Raw genomic sequence first — 23,752 nt, forward strand, 5'->3', positions numbered from 1 at the left:
AGAGGTAGACAGCAAGGTTTAGATAAACCACAACTGTTTCAAACCAAATGCTAGCCTCTGGGCATTGGGAAATATTGAATATGACCTTTCGCGTGTGAGGCGAACGTGATAACCACTACACTACTGAAACTACAATACAAAAAGAGGAAGTCGTGGAAAATATTAGGAATGCCCACAAGTCTACCTCACATAATATCCCAAAGTGAGTACCACAGAAAGAGCCATAATACCCATTAAAAACTAGCGGTCAAACAGGAAAATGGTTCCAATCATTTTTCCACCCTTCATGTTCCCCACAGGGGATTTTAAAAACACTTAAAATAAGGGCTGTGTTTCTTGTCGGCTTACCCTGGAGTGGTAAACTATTTGAATCATTATGGACCTCAGACCACACGTAGCAGGAATGTATTCAGAGCGCCCAAGCTAGCCACACATGCAGAGTGTTACGCGACTAAAAAGGTAAGTCTGAATACCAAATACTGAGAAGTGCGAAGGAAAAGCATGAATTCGAAATTGGGACCGAGCCCTAAGTGAATAGGCTTACTGTCCAATTTGTTAAAATTGTTTCCGCCCGGTTTCGAACCGGGGACCTTTCGCGTGTTAGGCGAACGTGATAACCACTACACTACGGAAACCTAATGAGTGGAATACTAAGGGTGTGGCTGACTTTGGCTGGGTGGGGCATTTATCGCTCTCAGAACCTATTGAAAATCAGAAATTACTTAGTCCATTAATTAAGCAATAAGGCTTGAGAAGCCGGGAATTATGAGGTATTTTTAAAATATTTGTTTTATTAATAAAAACTATATGTTATCGCTTTGTCATTATGGGGTATTGTGTGTAGATAGATTTTATTTTATTTCATCCATTTTAGTATAAGTCTGTAACGTAACAAAATGTGGAAAAAGTAAGGGGCCTGAAAACTTTCCGAATGCACTGTACCTATGCAGGCTAGCTTCTTTTCCTTTGCTAGCCAGCCAACTAAATCTATTCACACAATCACATCAAGCAGCTGAAATGACAGAAAACGATCTACATTTTTGTTTGTTTTACCTTGGATTATATTGCCATTTCTTTGGATATATCCATTACAATGACCCTGATAAATGAATTTGCCTGGCTCAGAGAAGCTGTCAGTCTGTTCACATTCATACAGATCGCACGGTGGAGGTCCCCCAAAAACGGCAACATTGATCCACAGGTCGGAGAGGTAGACAGCAAGGTTTAGATAAACCACAACTGTTTCAAACCAAATGCTAGCCTCTGGGCATTGGGAAATATTGAATATGACCTTTCGCGTGTGAGGCGAACGTGATAACCACTACACTACTGAAACTACAATACAAAAAGAGGAAGTCGTGGAAAATATTAGGAATGCCCACAAGTCTACCTCACATAATATCCCAAAGTGAGTACCACAGAAAGAGCCATAATACCCATTAAAAACTAGCGGTCAAACAGGAAAATGGTTCCAATCATTTTTCCACCCTTCATGTTCCCCACAGGGGATTTTAAAAACACTTAAAATAAGGGCTGTGTTTCTTGTCGGCTTACCCTGGAGTGGTAAACTATTTGAATCATTATGGACCTCAGACCACACGTAGCAGGAATGTATTCAGAGCGCCCAAGCTAGCCACACATGCAGAGTGCGTTACGCGACTAAAAAAGGTAAGTCTGAATACCAAATACTGAGAAGTGCGAAGGAAAAGCATGAATTCGAAATTGGGACCGAGCCCTAAGTGAATAGGCTTACTGTCCAATTTGTTAAAATGTGTTTCCGCCCGGTTTCGAACCGGGGACCTTTCGCGTGTGAGGCGAACGTGATAACCACTACACTACGGAAACCTAATGAGTGGAATACTAAGGGTGTGGCTGACTTTGGCTGGGTGGGGCATTTATCGCTCTCAGAACCTATTGAAAATCAGAAATTACTTAGTCCATTAATTAAGCAATAAGGCTTGAGAAGCCGGGAATTATGAGGTATTTTTAAAATATTTGTTTTATTAATAAAAACTATATGTTATCGCTTTGTCATTATGGGGTATTGTGTGTAGATAGATTTTATTTTATTTCATCCATTTTAGTATAAGTCTGTAACGTAACAAAATGTGGAAAAAGTAAGGGGCCTGAAAACTTTCCGAATGCACTGTACCTATGCAGGCTAGCTTCTTTTCCTTTGCTAGCCAGCCAACTAAATCTATCACACAATCACATCAAGCAGCTGAAATGACAGAAAACGATCTACATTTTTGTTTGTTTTACCTTGGATTATATTGCCATTTCTTTGGATATATCCATTACAATGACACTGATAAATGAATTTGCCTGGCTCAGAGAAGCTGTCAGTCTGTTCACATTCATACAGATCGCACGGTGGAGGTCCCCCAAAAACGGCAACATTGATCCACAGGTCGGAGAGGTAGACAGCAAGGTTTAGATAAACCACAACTGTTTCAAACCAAATGCTAGCCTCTGGGCATTGGGAAATATTGAATATGACCTTTCGCGTGTGAGGCGAACGTGATAACCACTACACTACTGAAACTACAATACAAAAAGAGGAAGTCGTGGAAAATATTAGGAATGCCCACAAGTCTACCTCACATAATATCCCAAAGTGAGTACCACAGAAAGAGCCATAATACCCATTAAAAACTAGCGGTCAAACAGGAAAATGGTTCCAATCATTTTTCCACCCTTCATGTTCCCCACAGGGGATTTTAAAAACACTTAAAATAAGGGCTGTGTTTCTTGTCGGCTTACCCTGGAGTGGTAAACTATTTGAATCATTATGGACCTCAGACCACACGTAGCAGGAATGTATTCAGAGCGCCCAAGCTAGCCACACATGCAGAGTGCGTTACGCGACTAAAAAAGGTAAGTCTGAATACCAAATACTGAGAAGTGCGAAGGAAAAGCATGAATTCGAAATTGGGACCGAGCCCTAAGTGAATAGGCTTACTGTCCAATTTGTTAAAATGTGTTTCCGCCCGGTTCGAACCGGGGACCTTTCGCGTGTGAGGCGAACGTGATAACCACTACACTACGGAAACCTAATGAGTGGAATACTAAGGGTGTGGCTGACTTTGGCTGGGTGGGGCATTTATCGCTCTCAGAACCTATTGAAAATCAGAAATTACTTAGTCCATTAATTAAGCAATAAGGCTTGAGAAGCCGGGAATTATGAGGTATTTTTAAAATATTTGTTTTATTAATAAAAACTATATGTTATCGCTTTGTCATTATGGGGTATTGTGTGTAGATAGATTTTATTTTATTTCATCCATTTTAGTATAAGTCTGTAACGTAACAAAATGTGGAAAAAGTAAGGGGCCTGAAAACTTTCCGAATGCACTGTACCTATGCAGGCTAGCTTCTTTTCCTTTGCTAGCCAGCCAACTAAATCTATCACACAATCACATCAAGCAGCTGAAATGACAGAAAACGATCTACATTTTTGTTTGTTTTACCTTGGATTATATTGCCATTTCTTTGGATATATCCATTACAATGACACTGATAAATGAATTTGCCTGGCTCAGAGAAGCTGTCAGTCTGTTCACATTCATACAGATCGCACGGTGGAGGTCCCCCAAAAACGGCAACATTGATCCACAGGTCGGAGAGGTAGACAGCAAGGTTTAGATAAACCACAACTGTTTCAAACCAAATGCTAGCCTCTGGGCATTGGGAAATATTGAATATGACCTTTCGCGTGTGAGGCGAACGTGATAACCACTACACTACTGAAACTACAATACAAAAAGAGGAAGTCGTGGAAAATATTAGGAATGCCCACAAGTCTACCTCACATAATATCCCAAAGTGAGTACCACAGAAAGAGCCATAATACCCATTAAAAACTAGCGGTCAAACAGGAAAATGGTTCCAATCATTTTTCCACCCTTCATGTTCCCCACAGGGGATTTTAAAAACACTTAAAATAAGGGCTGTGTTTCTTGTCGGCTTACCCTGGAGTGGTAAACTATTTGAATCATTATGGACCTCAGACCACACGTAGCAGGAATGTATTCAGAGCGCCCAAGCTAGCCACACATGCAGAGTGCGTTACGCTACTAAAAAAGGTAAGTCTGAATACCAAATACTGAGAAGTGCGAAGGAAAAGCATGAATTCCGAAATTGGGACCGAGCCCTAAGTGAATAGGCTTACTGTCCAATTTGTTAAAATGTGTTTCCGCCCGGTCTCGAACCGGGGACCTTTCGCGTGTTAGGCGAACGTGATAACCACTACACTACGGAAACCTGATGAGTGGAATACTAAGGGTGTGGCTGACTTTGGCTGGGTGGGGCATTTATCGCTCTCAGAACCTATTGAAAATCAGAAATTCCTTAGTCCATTAATTAAGCAATAAGGCTTGAGAAGTCGGGAATTATGAGGTATTTTTAAAATATTTGTTTTATTAATAAAAACTATATGTTATCGCTTTGTCATTATGGGGTATTGTGTGTAGATAGATTTTATTTTATTTCATCCATTTTAGTATAAGTCTGTAACGTAACAAAATGTGGAAAAAGTAAGGGGCCTGAAAACTTTCCGAATGCACTGTACCTATGCAGGCTAGCTTCTTTTCCTTTGCTAGCCAACCAACTAAATCTATCACACAATCACATCAAGCAGATGAAATGACAGAAAACGATCTAAATTTTTGTTTGTTTTACCTTGGATTATATTGCCATTTCTTTGGATATATCCATTACAATGACCCTGATAAAGGAATTTGCCTGGCTCAGAGAAGCTGTCAGTCTGTTCACATTCATACAGATCGCACGGTGGAGGTCCCCCAAAAACGGCAACATTGATCCACAGGTCGGAGAGGTAGACAGCAAGGTTTAGATAAACCACAACTGTTTCAAACCAAATGCTAGCCTCTGGGCATTGGGAAATATTGAATATGACCTTTCGCGTGTGAGCGAACGTGATAACCACTACACTACTGAAACTACAATACAAAAAGAGGAAGTCGTGGAAAATATTAGGAATGCCCACAAGTCTACCTCACATAATATCCCAAAGTGAGTACCACAGAAAGAGCCATAATACCCATTAAAAACTAGCGGTCAAACAGGAAAATGGTTCCAATCATTTTTCCACCCTTCATGTTCCCCACAGGGGATTTTAAAAACACTTAAAATAAGGGCTGTGTTTCTTGTCGGCTTACCCTGGAGTGGTAAACTATTTGAATCATTATGGACCTCAGACCACACGTAGCAGGAATGTATTCAGAGCGCCCAAGCTAGCCACACATGCAGAGTGCATTACGCGACTAAAAAAGGTAAGTCTGAATACCAAATACTGAGAAGTGCGAAGGAAAAGCATGAATTCGAAATTGGGACCGAGCCCTAAGTGAATAGGCTTACTGTCCAATTTGTTAAAAATGTGTTTCCGCCCGGTTTCGAACCGGGGACCTTTCGCGTGTGAGGCGAACGTGATAACCACTACACTACGGAAACCTAATGAGTGGAATACTAAGGGTGTGGCTGACTTTGGCTGGGTGGGGCATTTATCGCTCTCAGAACCTATTGAAAATCAGAAATTACTTAGTCCATTAATTAAGCAATAAGGCTTGAGAAGCCGGGAATTATGAGGTATTTTTAAAATATTTGTTTTATTAATAAAAACTATATGTTATCGCTTTGTCATTATGGGGTATTGTGTGTAGATAGATTTTATTTTATTTCATCCATTTTAGTATAAGTCTGTAACGTAACAAAATGTGGAAAAAGTAAGGGGCCTGAAAACTTTCCGAATGCACTGTACCTATGCAGGCTAGCTTCTTTTCCTTTGCTAGCCAGCCAACTAAATCTATCACACAATCACATCAAGCAGCTGAAATGACAGAAAACGATCTACATTTTTGTTTGTTTTACCTTGGATTATATTGCCATTTCTTTGGATATATCCATTACAATGACACTGATAAATGAATTTGCCTGGCTCAGAGAAGCTGTCAGTCTGTTCACATTCATACAGATCGCACGGTGGAGGTCCCCCAAAAACGGCAACATTGATCCACAGGTCGGAGAGGTAGACAGCAAGGTTTAGATAAACCACAACTGTTTCAAACCAAATGCTAGCCTCTGGGCATTGGGAAATATTGAATATGACCTTTCGCGTGTGAGGCGAACGTGATAACCACTACACTACTGAAACTACAATACAAAAAGAGGAAGTCGTGGAAAATATTAGGAATGCCCACAAGTCTACCTCACATAATATCCCAAAGTGAGTACCACAGAAAGAGCCATAATACCCATTAAAAACTAGCGGTCAAACAGGAAAATGGTTCCAATCATTTTTCCACCCTTCATGTTCCCCACAGGGGATTTTAAAAACACTTAAAATAAGGGCTGTGTTTCTTGTCGGCTTACCCTGGAGTGGTAAACTATTTGAATCATTATGGACCTCAGACCACACGTAGCAGGAATGTATTCAGAGCGCCCAAGCTAGCCACACATGCAGAGTGCGTTACGCGACAAAAAAGGTAAGTCTGAATACCAAATACTGAGAAGTGCGAAGGAAAAGCATGAATTCCGAAATTGGAACCGAGCCCTAAGTGAATAGGCTTACTGTCCAATTTGTTAAAATGTGTTTCCGCCCGGTCTCGAACCGGGGACCTTTCGCGTGTGAGGCGAACGTGATAACCACTACACTACGGAAACCTAATGAGTGGAATACTAAGGGTGTGGCTGACTTTGGCTGGGTGGGGCATTTATCGCTCTCAGAACCTATTGAAAATCAGAAATTACTTAGTCCATTAATTAAGCAATAAGGCTTGAGAAGCCGGGAATTATGAGGTATTTTTAAAATATTTGTTTTATTAATAAAAACTATATGTTATCGCTTTGTCATTATGGGGTATTGTGTGTAGATAGATTTTATTTTATTTCATCCATTTTAGTATAAGTCTGTAACGTAACAAAATGTGGAAAAAGTAAGGGGCCTGAAAACTTTCCGAATGCACTGTACCTATGCAGGCTAGCTTCTTTTCCTTTGCTAGCCAGCCAACTAAATCTATTCACACAATCACATCAAGCAGCTGAAATGACAGAAAACGATCTACATTTTTGTTTGTTTTACCTTGGATTATATTGCCATTTCTTTGGATATATCCATTACAATGACACTGATAAATGAATTTGCCTGGCTCAGAGAAGCTGTCAGTCTGTTCACATTCATACAGATCGCACGGTGGAGGTCCCCCAAAAACGGCAACATTGATCCACAGGTCGGAGAGGTAGACAGCAAGGTTTAGATAAACCACAACTGTTTCAAACCAAATGCTAGCCTCTGGGCATTGGGAAATATTGAATATGACCTTTCGCGTGTGAGGCGAACGTGATAACCACTACACTACTGAAACTACAATACAAAAAGAGGAAGTCGTGGAAAATATTAGGAATGCCCACAAGTCTACCTCACATAATATCCCAAAGTGAGTACCACAGAAAGAGCCATAATACCCATTAAAAACTAGCGGTCAAACAGGAAAATGGTTCCAATCATTTTTCCACCCTTCATGTTCCCCACAGGGGATTTTAAAAACACTTAAAATAAGGGCTGTGTTTCTTGTCGGCTTACCCTGGAGTGGTAAACTATTTGAATCATTATGGACCTCAGACCACACGTAGCAGGAATGTATTCAGAGCGCCCAAGCTAGCCACACATGCAGAGTGCGTTACGCGACTAAAAAAGGTAAGTCTGAATACCAAATACTGAGAAGTGCGAAGGAAAAGCATGAATTCCGAAATTGGGACCGAGCCCTAAGTGAATAGGCTTACTGTCCAATTTGTTAAAAATGTGTTTCCGCCCGGTTCGAACCGGGGACCTTTCGCGTGTGAGGCGAACGTGATAACCACTACACTACGGAAACCTAATGAGTGGAATACTAAGGGTGTGGCTGACTTTGGCTGGGTGGGGCATTTATCGCTCTCAGAACCTATTGAAAATCAGAAATACTTAGTCCATTAATTAAGCAATAAGGCTTGAGAAGCCGGGAATTATGAGGTATTTTTAAAATATTTGTTTTATTAATAAAAACTATATGTTATCGCTTTGTCATTATGGGGTATTGTGTGTAGATAGATTTTATTTTATTTCATCCATTTTAGTATAAGTCTGTAACGTAACAAAATGTGGAAAAAGTAAGGGGCCTGAAAACTTTCCGAATGCACTGTACCTATGCAGGCTAGCTTCTTTTCCTTTGCTAGCCAGCCAACTAAATCTATCACACAATCACATCAAGCAGCTGAAATGACAGAAAATGATCTACATTTTTGTTTGTTTTACCTTGGATTATATTGCCATTTCTTTGGATATATCCATTACAATGACACTGATAAATGAATTTGCCTGGCTCAGAGAAGCTGTCAGTCTGTTCACATTCATACAGATCGCACGGTGGAGGTCCCCCAAAAACGGCAACATTGATCCACAGGTCGGAGAGGTAGACAGCAAGGTTTAGATAAACCACAACTGTTTCAAACCAAATGCTAGCCTCTGGGCATTGGGAAATATTGAATATGACCTTTCGCGTGTGAGGCGAACGTGATAACCACTACACTACTGAAACTACAATACAAAAAGAGGAAGTCGTGGAAAATATTAGGAATGCCCACAAGTCTACCTCACATAATATCCCAAAGTGAGTACCACAGAAAGAGCCATAATACCCATTAAAAACTAGCGGTCAAACAGGAAAATGGTTCCAATCATTTTTCCACCCTTCATGTTCCCCACAGGGGATTTTAAAAACACTTAAAATAAGGGCTGTGTTTCTTGTCGGCTTACCCTGGAGTGGTAAACTATTTGAATCATTATGGACCTCAGACCACACGTAGCAGGAATGTATTCAGAGCGCCCAAGCTAGCCACACATGCAGAGTGCATTACGCGACTAAAAAGGTAAGTCTGAATACCAAATACTGAGAAGTGCGAAGGAAAAGCATGAATTCGAAATTGGGACCGAGCCCTAAGTGAATAGGCTTACTGTCCAATTTGTTAAAATGTGTTTCCGCCCGGTTTCGAACCGGGGACCTTTCGCGTGTGAGGCGAACGTGATAACCACTACACTACGGAAACCTAATGAGTGGAATACTAAGGGTGTGGCTGACTTTGGCTGGGTGGGGCATTTATCGCTCTCAGAACCTATTGAAAATCAGAAATTACTTAGTCCATTAATTAAGCAATAAGGCTTGAGAAGCCGGGAATTATGAGGTATTTTTAAAATATTTGTTTTATTAATAAAAACTATATGTTATCGCTTTGTCATTATGGGGTATTGTGTGTAGATAGATTTTATTTTATTTCATCCATTTTAGTATAAGTCTGTAACGTAACAAAATGTGGAAAAAGTAAGGGGCCTGAAAACTTTCCGAATGCACTGTACCTATGCAGGCTAGCTTCTTTTCCTTTGCTAGCCAGCCAACTAAATCTATCACACAATCACATCAAGCAGCTGAAATGACAGAAAACGATCTACATTTTTGTTTGTTTTACCTTGGATTATATTGCCATTTCTTTGGATATATCCATTACAATGACACTGATAAATGAATTTGCCTGGCTCAGAGAAGCTGTCAGTCTGTTCACATTCATACAGATCGCACGGTGGAGGTCCCCCAAAAACGGCAACATTGATCCACAGGTCGGAGAGGTAGACAGCAAGGTTTAGATAAACCACAACTGTTTCAAACCAAATGCTAGCCTCTGGGCATTGGGAAATATTGAATATGACCTTTCGCGTGTGAGGCGAACGTGATAACCACTACACTACTGAAACTACAATACAAAAAGAGGAAGTCGTGGAAAATATTAGGAATGCCCACAAGTCTACCTCACATAATATCCCAAAGTGAGTACCACAGAAAGAGCCATAATACCCATTAAAAACTAGCGGTCAAACAGGAAAATGGTTCCAATCATTTTTCCACCCTTCATGTTCCCCACAGGGGATTTTAAAAACACTTAAAATAAGGGCTGTGTTTCTTGTCGGCTTACCCTGGAGTGGTAAACTATTTGAATCATTATGGACCTCAGACCACACGTAGCAGGAATGTATTCAGAGCGCCCAAGCTAGCCACACATGCAGAGTGCATTACGCGACTAAAAAAGGTAAGTCTGAATACCAAATACTGAGAAGTGCGAAGGAAAAGCATGAATTCGAAATTGGGACCGAGCCCTAAGTGAATAGGCTTACTGTCCAATTTGTTAAAATGTGTTTCCGCCCGGTTCGAACCGGGGACCTTTCGCGTGTGAGGCGAACGTGATAACCACTACACTACGGAAACCTAATGAGTGGAATACTAAGGGTGTGGCTGACTTTGGCTGGGTGGGGCATTTATCGCTCTCAGAACCTATTGAAAATCAGAAATTACTTAGTCCATTAATTAAGCAATAAGGCTTGAGAAGCCGGGAATTATGAGGTATTTTTAGAATATTTGTTTTATTAATAAAAACGATATGTTATCGCTTTGTCATTATGGGGTATTGTGTGTAGATAGATTTTATTTTATTTCATCCATTTTAGTATAAGTCTGTAACGTAACAAAATGTGGAAAAAGTAAGGGGCCTGAAAACTTTCCGAATGCACTGTACCTATGCAGGCTAGCTTCTTTTCCTTTGCTAGCCAGCCAACTAAATCTACCACACAATCACATCAAGCAGCTGAAATGACAGAAAACGATCTACATTTTTGTTTGTCTTACCTTGGATTATATTGCCATTGCTTTGGATATATCCATTACAATAACACTGATAAATGAATTTGCCTGGCTCAGAGAAGCTGTCAGTCTGTTCACATTCATACAGATCGCACGGTGGAGGTCCCCCAAAAAAGGGCAACATTGATCCACAGGTCGGAGAGGTAGACAGCAAGGTTTAGATAAACCACAACTGTTTCAAACCAAATGCTAGCCTCTGGGCATTGGGAAATATTGAATATGACCTTTCGCGTGTGAGGCGAACGTGATAACCACTACACTACTGAAACTACAATACAAAAAGAGGAAGTCGTGGAAAATATTAGGAATGCCCACAAGTCTACCTCACATAATATCCCAAAGTGAGTACCACAGAAAGAGCCATAATACCCATTAAAAACTAGCGGTCAAACAGGAAAATGGTTCCAATCATTTTTCCACCCTTCATGTTCCCCACAGGGGATTTTAAAAACACTTAAAATAAGGGCTGTGTTTCTTGTCGGCTTACCCTGGAGTGGTAAACTATTTGAATCATTATGGACCTCAGACCACACGTAGCAGGAATGTATTCAGAGCGCCCAAGCTAGCCACACATGCAGAGTGCGTTACGCTACTAAAAAAGGTAAGTCTGAATACCAAATACTGAGAAGTGCGAAGGAAAAGCATGAATTCGAAATTGGGACCGAGCCCTAAGTGAATAGGCTTACTGTCCAATTTGTTAAAATGTGTTTCCGCCCGGTTTCGAACCGGGGACCTTTCGCGTGTGAGGCGAACGTGATAACCACTACACTACGGAAACCTAATGAGTGGAATACTAAGGGTGTGGCTGACTTTGGCTGGGTGGGGCATTTATCGCTCTCAGAACCTATTGAAAATCAGAAATTACTTAGTCCATTAATTAAGCAATAAGGCTTGAGAAGCCGGGAATTATGAGGTATTTTTAAAATATTTGTTTTATTAATAAAAACTATATGTTATCGCTTTGTCATTATGGGGTATTGTGTGTAGATAGATTTTATTTTATTTCATCCATTTTAGTATAAGTCTGTAACGTAACAAAATGTGGAAAAAGTAAGGGGCCTGAAAACTTTCCGAATGCACTGTACCTATGCAGGCTAGCTTCTTTTCCTTTGCTAGCCAGCCAACTAAATCTATCACACAATCACATCAAGCAGCTGAAATGACAGAAAACGATCTACATTTTTGTTTGTTTTACCTTGGATTATATTGCCATTTCTTTGGATATATCCATTACAATGACACTGATAAATGAATTTGCCTGGCTCAGAGAAGCTGTCAGTCTGTTCACATTCATACAGATCGCACGGTGGAGGTCCCCCAAAAACGGCAACATTGATCCACAGGTCGGAGAGGTAGACAGCAAGGTTTAGATAAACCACAACTGTTTCAAACCAAATGCTAGCCTCTGGGCATTGGGAAATATTGAATATGACCTTTCGCGTGTGAGAGCGAACGTGATAACCACTACACTACTGAAACTACAATACAAAAAGAGGAAGTCGTGGAAAATATTAGGAATGCCCACAAGTCTACCTCACATAATATCCCAAAGTGAGTACCACAGAAAGAGCCATAATACCCATTAAAAACTAGCGGTCAAACAGGAAAATGGTTCCAATCATTTTTCCACCCTTCATGTTCCCCACAGGGGATTTTAAAAACACTTAAAATAAGGGCTGTGTTTCTTGTCGGCTTACCCTGGAGTGGTAAACTATTTGAATCATTATGGACCTCAGACCACACGTAGCAGGAATGTATTCAGAGCGCCCAAGCTAGCCACACATGCAGAGTGCATTACGCGACTAAAAAGGTAAGTCTGAATACCAAATACTGAGAAGTGCGAAGGAAAAGCATGAATTCGAAATTGGGACCGAGCCCTAAGTGAATAGGCTTACTGTCCAATTTGTTAAAATGTGTTTCCGCCCGGTTCGAACCGGGGACCTTTCGCGTGTGAGGCGAACGTGATAACCACTACACTACGGAAACCTAATGAGTGGAATACTAAGGGTGTGGCTGACTTTGGCTGGGTGGGGCATTTATCGCTCTCAGAACCTATTGAAAATCAGAAATTACTTAGTCCATTAATTAAGCAATAAGGCTTGAGAAGCCGGGAATTATGAGGTATTTTTAAAATATTTGTTTTATTAATAAAAACTATATGTTATCGCTTTGTCATTATGGGGTATTGTGTGTAGATAGATTTTATTTTATTTCATCCATTTTAGTATAAGTCTGTAACGTAACAAAATGTGGAAAAAGTAAGGGGCCTGAAAACTTTCCGAATGCACTGTACCTATGCAGGCTAGCTTCTTTTCCTTTGCTAGCCAGCCAACTAAATCTATCACACAATCACATCAAGCAGCTGAAATGACAGAAAACGATCTACATTTTTGTTTGTTTTACCTTGGATTATATTGCCATTTCTTTGGATATATCCATTACAATGACACTGATAAATGAATTTGCCTGGCTCAGAGAAGCTGTCAGTCTGTTCACATTCATACAGATCGCACGGTGGAGGTCCCCAAAAACGGCAACATTGATCCACAGGTCGGAGAGGTAGACAGCAAGGTTTAGATAAACCACAACTGTTTCAAACCAAATGCTAGCCTCTGGGCATTGGGAAATATTGAATATGACCTTTCGCGTGTGAGAGGCGAACGTGATAACCACTACACTACTGAAACTACAATACAAAAAGAGGAAGTCGTGGAAAATATTAGGAATGCCCACAAGTCTACCTCACATAATATCCCAAAGTGAGTACCACAGAAAGAGCCATAATACCCATTAAAAACTAGCGGTCAAACAGGAAAATGGTTCCAATCATTTTTCCACCCTTCATGTTCCCCACAGGGGATTTTAAAAACACTTAAAATAAGGGCTGTGTTTCTTGTCGGCTTACCCTGGAGTGGTAAACTATTTGAATCATTATGGACCTCAGACCACACGTAGCAGGAATGTATTCAGAGCGCCCAAGCTAGCCACACATGCAGAGTGCATTACGCGACTAAAAAAGGTAAGTCTGAATACCAAATACTGAGAAGTGCGAAGGAAAAGCATGAATTCGAAATTGGGACCGAGCCCTAAGTGAATAGGCTTACTGTCCAATTTGTTAAAATGTGTTTCCGCCCGGTTTCGAACCGGGGACCTTTCGCGTGTGAGGCGAACGTGATAACCACTACACTACGGAAACCTAATGAGTGGAATACTAAGGGTGTGGCTGACTTTGGCTGGGTGGGGCATTTATCGCTCTCAGAACCTATTGAAAATCAGAAATTACTTAGTCCATTAATTAAGCAATAAGGCTTGAGAAGCCGGGAATTATGAGGTATTTTTAAAATATTTGTTTTATTAATAAAAACTATATGTTATCGCTTTGTCATTATGGGGTATTGTGTGTAGATAGATTTTATTTTATTTCATCCATTTTAGTATAAGTCTGTAACGTAACAAAATGTGGAAAAAGTAAGGGGCCTGAAAACTTTCCGAATGCACTGTACCTATGCAGGCTAGCTTCTTTTCCTTTGCTAGCCAGCCAACTAAATCTATCACACAATCACATCAAGCAGCTGAAATGACAGAAAACGATCTACATTTTTGTTTGTTTTACCTTGGATTATATTGCCATTTCTTTGGATATATCCATTACAATGACACTGATAAATGAATTTGCCTGGCTCAGAGAAGCTGTCAGTCTGTTCACATTCATACAGATCGCACGGTGGAGGTCCCCCAAAAACGGCAACATTGATCCACAGGTCGGAGAGGTAGACAGCAAGGTTTAGATAAACCACAACTGTTTCAAACCAAATGCTAGCCTCTGGGCATTGGGAAATATTGAATATGACCTTTCGCGTGTGAGGCGAACGTGATAACCACTACACTACTGAAACTACAATACAAAAAGAGGAAGTCGTGGAAAATATTAGGAATGCCCACAAGTCTACCTCACATAATATCCCAAAGTGAGTACCACAGAAAGAGCCATAATACCCATTAAAAACTAGCGGTCAACAGGAAAATGGTTCCAATCATTTTTCCACCCTTCATGTTCCCCACAGGGGATTTTAAAAACACTTAAAATAAGGGCTGTGTTTCTTGTCGGCTTACCCTGGAGTGGTAAACTATTTGAATCATTATGGACCTCAGACCACACGTAGCAGGAATGTATTCAGAGCGCCCAAGCTAGCCACACATGCAGAGTGCGTTACGCGACTAAAAAAGGTAAGTCTGAATACCAAATACTGAGAAGTGCGAAGGAAAAGCATGAATTCGAAATTGGGACCGAGCCCTAAGTGAATAGGCTTACTGTCCAATTTGTTAAAATGTGTTTCCGCCCGGTTTCGAACCGGGGACCTTTCGCGTGTGAGGCGAACGTGATAACCCCTACACTACGGAAACCTAATGAGTGGAATACTAAGGGTGTGGCTGACTTTGGCTGGGTGGGGCATTTATCGCTCTCAGAACCTATTGAAAATCAGAAATTACTTAGTCCATTAATTAAGCAATAAGGCTTGAGAAGCCGGGAATTATGAGGTATTTTTAAAATATTTGTTTTATTAATAAAAACTATATGTTATCGCTTTGTCATTATGGGGTATTGTGTGTAGATAGATTTTATTTTATTTCATCCATTTTAGTATAAGTCTGTAACGTAACAAAATGTGGAAAAAGTAAGGGGCCTGAAAACTTTCCGAATGCACTGTACCTATGCAGGCTAGCTTCTTTTCCTTTGCTAGCCAGCCAACTAAATCATCACACAATCACATCAAGCAGCTGAAATGACAGAAAACGATCTACATTTTTGTTTGTTTTACCTTGGATTATATAGCCATTTCTTTGGATATATCCATTACAATGACACTGATAAATGAATTTGCCTGGCTCAGAGAAGCTGTCAGTCTGTTCACATTCATACAGATCGCACGGTGGAGGTCCCCAAAAACGGCAACATTGATCCACAGGTCGGAGAGGTAGACAGCAAGGTTTAGATAAACCACAACTGTTTCAAACCAAATGCTAGCCTCTGGGCATTGGGAAATATTGAATATGACCTTTCGCGTGTGAGGCGAACGTGATAACCACTACACTACTGAAACTACAATACAAAAAGAGGAAGTCGTGGAAAATATTAGGAATGCCCACAAGTCTACCTCACATAATATCCCAAAGTGAGTACCACAGAAAGAGCCATAATACCCATTAAAAACTAGCGGTCAAACAGGAAAATGGTTCCAATCATTTTTCCACCTTCATGTTCCCCACAGGGGATTTTAAAAACACTTAAAATAAGGGCTGTGTTTCTTGTCGGCTTACCCTGGAGTGGTAAACTATTTGAATCATTACGGACCTCAGACCACACGTAGCAGGAATGTATTCAGAGCGCCCAAGCTAGCCACACATGCAGAGTGTATTACGCGACTAAAAAAGGTAAGTCTGAATACCAAATACTGAGAAGTGCGAAGGAAAAGCATGAATTCCGAAATTGGGACCGAGCCCTAAGTGAATAGGCTTACTGTCCAATTTGTTAAAATGTGTTTCCGCCCGGTTTCGAACCGGGGACCTTTCACGTGTGAGGGGAACGTGATAACCATTACACTACGGAAACCTAATGAGTGGAATACTAAGGGTGTGGCTGACTTTGGCTGGGTGGGGCATTTATCGCTCTCAGAACCTATTGAAAATCAGAAATTACTTAGTCCATTAATTAAGCAATAAGGCTTGAGAAGCCGGGAATTATGAGGTATTTTTAAAATATTTGTTTTATTAATAAAAACTATATGTTATCGCTTTGTCATTATGGGGTATTGTGTGTAGATAGATTTTATTTTATTTCATCCATTTTAGTATAAGTCTGTAACGTAACAAAATGTGGAAAAAGTAAGGGGCCTGAAAACTTTCCGAATGCACTGTACCTATGCAGGCTAGCTTCTTTTCCTTTGCTAGCCAGCCAACTAAATCTATCACACAATCACATCAAGCAGCTGAAATGACAGAAAATGATCTACATTTTTGTTTGTTTTACCTTGGATTATATTGCCATTTCTTTGGATATATCCATTACAATGACACTGATAAATGAATTTGCCTGGCTCAGAGAAGCTGTCAGTCTGTTCACATTCATACAGATCGCACGGTGGAGGTCCCCCAAAAACGGCAACATTGATCCACAGGTCGGAGAGGTAGACAGCAAGGTTTAGATAAACCACAACTGTTTCAAACCAAATGCTAGCCTCTGGGCATTGGGAAATATTGAATATGACCTTTCGCGTGTGAGGCGAACGTGATAACCACTACACTACTGAAACTACAATACAAAAAGAGGAAGTCGTGGAAAATATTAGGAATGCCCACAAGTCTACCTCACATAATATCCCAAAGTGAGTACCACAGAAAGAGCCATAATACCCATTAAAAACTAGCGGTCAAACAGGAAAATGGTTCCAATCATTTTTCCACCCTTCATGTTCCCCACAGGGGATTTTAAAAACACTTAAAATAAGGGCTGTGTTTCTTGTCGGCTTACCCTGGAGTGGTAAACTATTTGAATCATTATGGACCTCAGACCACACGTAGCAGGAATGTATTCAGAGCGCCCAAGCTAGCCACACATGCAGAGTGCATTACGCGACTAAAAAAGGTAAGTCTGAATACCAAATACTGAGAAGTGCGAAGGAAAAGCATGAATTCGAAATTGGGACCGAGCCCTAAGTGAATAGGCTTACTGTCCAATTTGTTAAAATGTGTTTCCGCCCGGTTCGAACCGGGGACCTTTCGCGTGTGAGGCGAACGTGATAACCACTACACTACGGAAACCTAATGAGTGGAATACTAAGGGTGTGGCTGACTTTGGCTGGGTGGGGCATTTATCGCTCTCAGAACCTATTGAAAATCAGAAATTACTTAGTCCATTAATTAAGCAATAAGGCTTGAGAAGCCGGGAATTATGAGGTATTTTTAAAATATTTGTTTTATTAATAAAAACTATATGTTATCGCTTTGTCATTATGGGGTATTGTGTGTAGATAGATTTTATTTTATTTCATCCATTTTAGTATAAGTCTGTAACGTAACAAAATGTGGAAAAAGTAAGGGGCCTGAAAACTTTCCGAATGCACTGTACCTATGCAGGCTAGCTTCTTTTCCTTTGCTAGCCAGCCAACTAAATCTACCACACAATCACATCAAGCAGCTGAAATGACAGAAAATGATCTACATTTTTGTTTGTTTTACCTTGGATTATATTGCCATTGCTTTGGATATATCCATTACAATGACACTGATAAATGAATTTGCCTGGCTCAGAGAAGCTGTCAGTCTGTTCACATTCATACAGATCGCACGGTGGAGGTCCCCCAAAAACGGCAACATTGATCCACAGGTCGGAGAGGTAGACAGCAAGGTTTAGATAAACCACAACTGTTTCAAACCAAATGCTAGCCTCTGGGCATTGGGAAATATTGAATATGACCTTTCGCGTGTGAGCGAACGTGATAACCACTACACTACTGAAACTACAATACAAAAAGAGGAAGTCGTGGAAAATATTAGGAATGCCCACAAGTCTACCTCACATAATATCCCAAAGTGAGTACCACAGAAAGAGCCATAATACCCATTAAAAACTAGCGGTCAAACAGGAAAATGGTTCCAATCATTTTTCCACCCTTCATGTTCCCCACAGGGGATTTTAAAAACACTTAAAATAAGGGCTGTGTTTCTTGTCGGCTTACCCTGGAGTGGTAAACTATTTGAATCATTATGGACCTCAGACCACACGTAGCAGGAATGTATTCAGAGCGCCCAAGCTAGCCACACATGCAGAGTGCGTTACGCTACTAAAAAAGGTAAGTCTGAATACCAAATACTGAGAAGTGCGAAGGAAAAGCATGAATTCGAAATTGGGACCGAGCCCTAAGTGAATAGGCTTACTGTCCAATTTGTTAAAATGTGTTTCCGCCCGGTTTCGAACCGGGGACCTTTCGCGTGTGAGGCGAACGTGATAACCACTACACTACGGAAACCTGATGAGTGGAATGCTAAGGGTGTGGCTGACTTTGGCTGGGTGGGGCATTTATCGCTCTCAGAGCCTATTGAAAATCAGAAATGACTTAGTCCATTAATTAAGCAATAAGGCTTGAGAAGCCGGGAATCATGAGGTATTATTAAAATATTTTTTTTATTAATAAAAACTATATGTTATCGCTTTGTCATTATGGGGTATTGTGTGTAGATAGATTTTATTTTTATTTCATCCATTTTAGTATAAGTCTGTAACGTAACAAAATGTGGAAAAAGTAAGGGGCCTGAAAACTTTCCGAATGCACTGTACCTATGCAGGCTAGCTTCTTTTCCTTTGCTAGCCAGCCAACTAAATCTATCACACAATCACATCAAGCAGCTGAAATGACAGAAAACGATCTACATTTTTGTTTGTTTTACCTTGGATTATATTGCCATTTCTTTGGATATATCCATTACAATGACACTGATAAATGAATTTGCCTGGCTCAGAGAAGCTGTCAGTCTGTTCACATTCATACAGATCGCACGGTGGAGGTCCCCAAAAACGGCAACATTGATCCACAGGTCGGAGAGGTAGACAGCAAGGTTTAGATAAACCACAACTGTTTCAAACCAAATGCTAGCCTCTGGGCATTGGGAAATATTGAATATGACCTTTCGCGTGTGAGGCGAACGTGATAACCACTACACTACTGAAACTACAATACAAAAAGAGGAAGTCGTGGAAAATATTAGGAATGCCCACAAGTCTACCTCACATAATATCCCAAAGTGAGTACCACAGAAAGAGCCATAATACCCATTAAAAACTAGCGGTCAAACAGGAAAATGGTTCCAATCATTTTTCCACCCTTCATGTTCCCCACAGGGGATTTTAAAAACACTTAAAATAAGGGCTGTGTTTCTTGTCGGCTTACCCTGGAGTGGTAAACTATTTGAATCATTATGGACCTCAGACCACACGTAGCAGGAATGTATTCAGAGCGCCCAAGCTAGCCACACATGCAGAGTGCGTTACGCGACTAAAAAGGTAAGTCTGAATACCAAATACTGAGAAGTGCGAAGGAAAAGCATGAATTCGAAATTGGGACCGAGCCCTAAGTGAATAGGCTTACTGTCCAATTTGTTAAAATATGTTTCCGCCCGGTTTCGAACCGGGGACCTTTCGCGTGTGAGGCGAACGTGATAACCACTACACTACGGAAACCTAATGAGTGAAATACTAAGGGTGTGGCTGACTTTGGCTGGGTGGGGCATTTATCGCTCTCAGAACCTATTGAAAATCAGAAATTACTTAGTCCATTAATTAAGCAATAAGGCTTGAGAAGCCGGGAATTATGAGGTATTTTTAAAATATTTGTTTTATTAATAAAAACTATATGTTATCGCTTTGTCATTATGGGGTATTGTGTGTAGATAGATTTTATTTTATTTCATCCATTTTAGTATAAGTCTGTAACGTAACAAAATGTGGAAAAAGTAAGGGGCCTGAAAACTTTCCGAATGCACTGTACCTATGCAGGCTAGCTTCTTTTCCTTTGCTAGCCAGCCAACTAAATCTATCACACAATCACATCAAGCAGCTGAAATGACAGAAAACGATCTACATTTTTGTTTGTTTTACCTTGGATTATATTGCCATTTCTTTGGATATATCCATTACAATGACACTGATAAATGAATTTGCCTGGCTCAGAGAAGCTGTCAGTCTGTTCACATTCATACAGATCGCACGGTGGAGGTCCCCCAAAAACGGCAACATTGATCCACAGGTCGGAGAGGTAGACAGCAAGGTTTAGATAAACCACAACTGTTTCAAACCAAATGCTAGCCTCTGGGCATTGGGAAATATTGAATATGACCTTTCGCGTGTGAGGCGAACGTGATAACCACTACACTACTGAAACTACAATACAAAAAGAGGAAGTCGTGGAAAATATTAGGAATGCCCACAAGTCTACCTCACATAATATCCCAAAGTGAGTACCACAGAAAGAGCCATAATACCCATTAAAAACTAGCGGTCAAACAGGAAAATGGTTCCAATCATTTTTCCACCCTTCATGTTCCCCACAGGGGATTTTAAAAACACTTAAAATAAGGGCTGTGTTTCTTGTCGGCTTACCCTGGAGTGGTAAACTATTTGAATCATTATGGACCTCAGACCACACGTAGCAGGAATGTATTCAGAGCGCCCAAGCTAGCCACACATGCAGAGTGCGTTTACGCGACTAAAAAAGGTAAGTCTGAATACCAAATACTGAGAAGTGCGAAGGAAAAGCATGAATTCGAAATTGGGACCGAGCCCTAAGTGAATAGGCTTACTGTCCAATTTGTTAAAATGTGTTTCCGCCCGGTTTCGAACCGGGGACCTTTCGCGTGTGAGGCGAACGTGATAACCACTACACTACGGAAACCTAATGAGTGGAATACTAAGGGTGTGGCTGACTTTGGCTGGGTGGGGCATTTATCGCTCTCAGAACCTATTGAAAATCAGAAATTACTTAGTCCATTAATTAAGCAATAAGGCTTGAGAAGCCGGGAATTATGAGGTATTTTTAAAATATTTGTTTTATTAATAAAAACTATATGTTATCGCTTTGTCATTATGGGGTATTGTGTGTAGATAGATTTTATTTTATTTCATCCATTTTAGTATAAGTCTGTAACGTAACAAAATGTGGAAAAAGTAAGGGGCCTGAAAACTTTCCGAATGCACTGTACCTATGCAGGCTAGCTTCTTTTCCTTTGCTAGCCAGCCAACTAAATCTATCACACAATCACATCAAGCAGCTGAAATGACAGAAAACGATCTACATTTTTGTTTGTTTTACCTTGGATTATATTGCCATTTCTTTGGATATATCCATTACAATGACACTGATAAATGAATTTGCCTGGCTCAGAGAAGCTGTCAGTCTGTTCACATTCATACAGATCGCACGGTGGAGGTCCCCCAAAAACGGCAACATTGATCCACAGGTCGGAGAGGTAGACAGCAAGGTTTAGATAAACCACAACTGTTTCAAACCAAATGCTAGCCTCTGGGCATTGGGAAATATTGAATATGACCTTTCGCGTGTGAGGCGAACGTGATAACCACTACACTACTGAAACTACAATACAAAAAGAGGAAGTCGTGGAAAATATTAGGAATGCCCACAAGTCTACCTCACATAATATCCCAAAGTGAGTACCACAGAAAGAGCCATAATACCCATTAAAAAACTAGCGGTCAAACAGGAAAATGGTTCCAATCATTTTTCCACCCTTCATGTTCCCCACAGGGGATTTTAAAAACACTTAAAATAAGGGCTGTGTTTCTTGTCGGCTTACCCTGGAGTGGTAAACTATTTGAATCATTATGGACCTCAGACCACACGTAGCAGGAATGTATTCAGAGCGCCCAAGCTAGCCACACATGCAGAGTGCGTTACGCGACTAAAAAAGGTAAGTCTGAATACCAAATACTGAGAAGTGCGAAGGAAAAGCATGAATTCGAAATTGGGACCGAGCCCTAAGTGAATAGGCTTACTGTCCAATTTGTTAAAATGTGTTTCCGCCCGGTTTCGAACCGGGGACCTTTCGCGTGTGAGGCGAACGTGATAACCACTACACTACGGAAACCTAATGAGTGGAATACTAAGGGTGTGGCTGACTTTGGCTGGGTGGGGCATTTATCGCTCTCAGAACCTATTGAAAATCAGAAATTACTTAGTCCATTAATTAAGCAATAAGGCTTGAGAAGCCGGGAATTATGAGGTATTTTTAAAATATTTGTTTTATTAATAAAAACTATATGTTATCGCTTTGTCATTATGGGGTATTGTGTGTAGATAGATTTTATTTTATTTCATCCATTTTAGTATAAGTCTGTAACGTAACAAAATGTGGAAAAAGTAAGGGGCCTGAAAACTTTCCGAATGCACTGTACCTATGCAGGCTAGCTTCTTTTCCTTTGCTAGCCAGCCAACTAAATCTATCACACAATCACATCAAGCAGCTGAAATGACAGAAAACGATCTACATTTTTGTTTGTTTTACCTTGGATTATATTGCCATTTCTTTGGATATATCCATTACAATGACCCTGATAAATGAATTTGCCTGGCTCAGAGAAGCTGTCAGTCTGTTCACATTCATACAGATCGCACGGTGGAGGTCCCCCAAAAAACGGCAACATTGATCCACAGGTCGGAGAGGTAGACAGCAAGGTTTAGATAAACACCACAACTGTTTCAAACCAAATGCTAGCCTCTGGGCATTGGGAAATATTGAATATGACCTTTCGCGTGTGAGGCGAACGTGATAACCACTACACTACTGAAACTACAATACAAAAAGAGGAAGTCGTGGAAAATATTAGGAATGCCCACAAGTCTACCTCACATAATATCCCAAAGTGAGTACCACAGAAAGAGCCATAATACCCATTAAAAACTAGCGGTCAAACAGGAAAATGGTTCCAATCATTTTTCCACCCTTCATGTTCCCCACAGGGGATTTTAAAAACACTTAAAATAAGGGCTGTGTTTCTTGTCGGCTTACCCTGGAGTGGTAAACTATTTGAATCATTATGGACCTCAGACCACACGTAGCAGGAATGTATTCAGAGCGCCCAAGCTAGCCACACATGCAGAGTGCATTACGCGACTAAAAAAGGTAAGTCTGAATACCAAATACTGAGAAGTGCGAAGGAAAAGCATGAATTCGAAATTGGGACCGAGCCCTAAGTGAATAGGCTTACTGTCCAATTTGTTAAAATGTGTTTCCGCCCGGTTTCGAACCGGGGACCTTTCGCGTGAGGCGAACGTGATAACCACTACACTACGGAAACCTAATGAGTGGAATACTAAGGGTGTGGCTGACTTTGGCTGGGTGGGGCATTTATCGCTCTCAGAACCTATTGAAAATCAGAAATTACTTAGTCCATTAATTAAGCAATAAGGCTTGAGAAGCCGGGAATTATGAGGTATTTTTAAATA

General features: G+C 40.6%; 19 non-coding genes across 19 annotated transcripts; all 19 read right to left on the minus strand.

The window, feature by feature from the left end:
* Nucleotides 1–562: 562 nt before the first annotated feature.
* trnav-aac (transfer RNA valine (anticodon AAC)) lies at nt 563–635 on the minus strand. The gene has a single exon. It is a non-coding gene; the product is annotated as a tRNA-Val (tRNA).
* Nucleotides 636–1,772: 1,137 nt separating this feature from the next.
* trnav-cac (transfer RNA valine (anticodon CAC)) lies at nt 1,773–1,845 on the minus strand. Its single transcript has one exon. It is a non-coding gene; the product is annotated as a tRNA-Val (tRNA).
* Nucleotides 1,846–2,981: 1,136 nt separating this feature from the next.
* trnav-cac (transfer RNA valine (anticodon CAC)) lies at nt 2,982–3,053 on the minus strand. The gene has a single exon. It is a non-coding gene; the product is annotated as a tRNA-Val (tRNA).
* Nucleotides 3,054–4,190: 1,137 nt separating this feature from the next.
* trnav-aac (transfer RNA valine (anticodon AAC)) lies at nt 4,191–4,263 on the minus strand. The gene has a single exon. It is a non-coding gene; the product is annotated as a tRNA-Val (tRNA).
* Nucleotides 4,264–5,399: 1,136 nt separating this feature from the next.
* Nucleotides 5,400–5,472, minus strand: trnav-cac (transfer RNA valine (anticodon CAC)). Its single transcript has one exon. It is a non-coding gene; the product is annotated as a tRNA-Val (tRNA).
* A 1,136-nt stretch (nt 5,473–6,608) lies between these two features.
* On the minus strand, nt 6,609–6,681 carry trnav-cac (transfer RNA valine (anticodon CAC)). The gene has a single exon. It is a non-coding gene; the product is annotated as a tRNA-Val (tRNA).
* A 1,139-nt stretch (nt 6,682–7,820) lies between these two features.
* trnav-cac (transfer RNA valine (anticodon CAC)) lies at nt 7,821–7,892 on the minus strand. Its single transcript has one exon. It is a non-coding gene; the product is annotated as a tRNA-Val (tRNA).
* Nucleotides 7,893–9,026: 1,134 nt separating this feature from the next.
* trnav-cac (transfer RNA valine (anticodon CAC)) lies at nt 9,027–9,099 on the minus strand. The gene has a single exon. It is a non-coding gene; the product is annotated as a tRNA-Val (tRNA).
* Nucleotides 9,100–10,235: 1,136 nt separating this feature from the next.
* Nucleotides 10,236–10,307, minus strand: trnav-cac (transfer RNA valine (anticodon CAC)). The gene has a single exon. It is a non-coding gene; the product is annotated as a tRNA-Val (tRNA).
* A 1,137-nt stretch (nt 10,308–11,444) lies between these two features.
* On the minus strand, nt 11,445–11,517 carry trnav-cac (transfer RNA valine (anticodon CAC)). The gene has a single exon. It is a non-coding gene; the product is annotated as a tRNA-Val (tRNA).
* Nucleotides 11,518–12,653: 1,136 nt separating this feature from the next.
* On the minus strand, nt 12,654–12,725 carry trnav-cac (transfer RNA valine (anticodon CAC)). Its single transcript has one exon. It is a non-coding gene; the product is annotated as a tRNA-Val (tRNA).
* Nucleotides 12,726–13,862: 1,137 nt separating this feature from the next.
* On the minus strand, nt 13,863–13,935 carry trnav-cac (transfer RNA valine (anticodon CAC)). The gene has a single exon. It is a non-coding gene; the product is annotated as a tRNA-Val (tRNA).
* A 1,135-nt stretch (nt 13,936–15,070) lies between these two features.
* trnav-cac (transfer RNA valine (anticodon CAC)) lies at nt 15,071–15,143 on the minus strand. The gene has a single exon. It is a non-coding gene; the product is annotated as a tRNA-Val (tRNA).
* Nucleotides 15,144–16,277: 1,134 nt separating this feature from the next.
* trnav-cac (transfer RNA valine (anticodon CAC)) lies at nt 16,278–16,350 on the minus strand. Its single transcript has one exon. It is a non-coding gene; the product is annotated as a tRNA-Val (tRNA).
* Nucleotides 16,351–17,486: 1,136 nt separating this feature from the next.
* On the minus strand, nt 17,487–17,558 carry trnav-cac (transfer RNA valine (anticodon CAC)). Its single transcript has one exon. It is a non-coding gene; the product is annotated as a tRNA-Val (tRNA).
* A 1,135-nt stretch (nt 17,559–18,693) lies between these two features.
* Nucleotides 18,694–18,766, minus strand: trnav-cac (transfer RNA valine (anticodon CAC)). Its single transcript has one exon. It is a non-coding gene; the product is annotated as a tRNA-Val (tRNA).
* A 1,135-nt stretch (nt 18,767–19,901) lies between these two features.
* trnav-cac (transfer RNA valine (anticodon CAC)) lies at nt 19,902–19,974 on the minus strand. The gene has a single exon. It is a non-coding gene; the product is annotated as a tRNA-Val (tRNA).
* A 1,137-nt stretch (nt 19,975–21,111) lies between these two features.
* trnav-cac (transfer RNA valine (anticodon CAC)) lies at nt 21,112–21,184 on the minus strand. Its single transcript has one exon. It is a non-coding gene; the product is annotated as a tRNA-Val (tRNA).
* Nucleotides 21,185–22,321: 1,137 nt separating this feature from the next.
* Nucleotides 22,322–22,394, minus strand: trnav-cac (transfer RNA valine (anticodon CAC)). The gene has a single exon. It is a non-coding gene; the product is annotated as a tRNA-Val (tRNA).
* Nucleotides 22,395–23,752: the final 1,358 nt, after the last annotated feature.

The sequence above is a fragment of the Oncorhynchus nerka genome, linkage group LG9b, assembly GCF_034236695.1.
Source record: "Oncorhynchus nerka isolate Pitt River linkage group LG9b, Oner_Uvic_2.0, whole genome shotgun sequence".
Lineage (NCBI taxonomy): Eukaryota > Metazoa > Chordata > Actinopteri > Salmoniformes > Salmonidae > Oncorhynchus > Oncorhynchus nerka.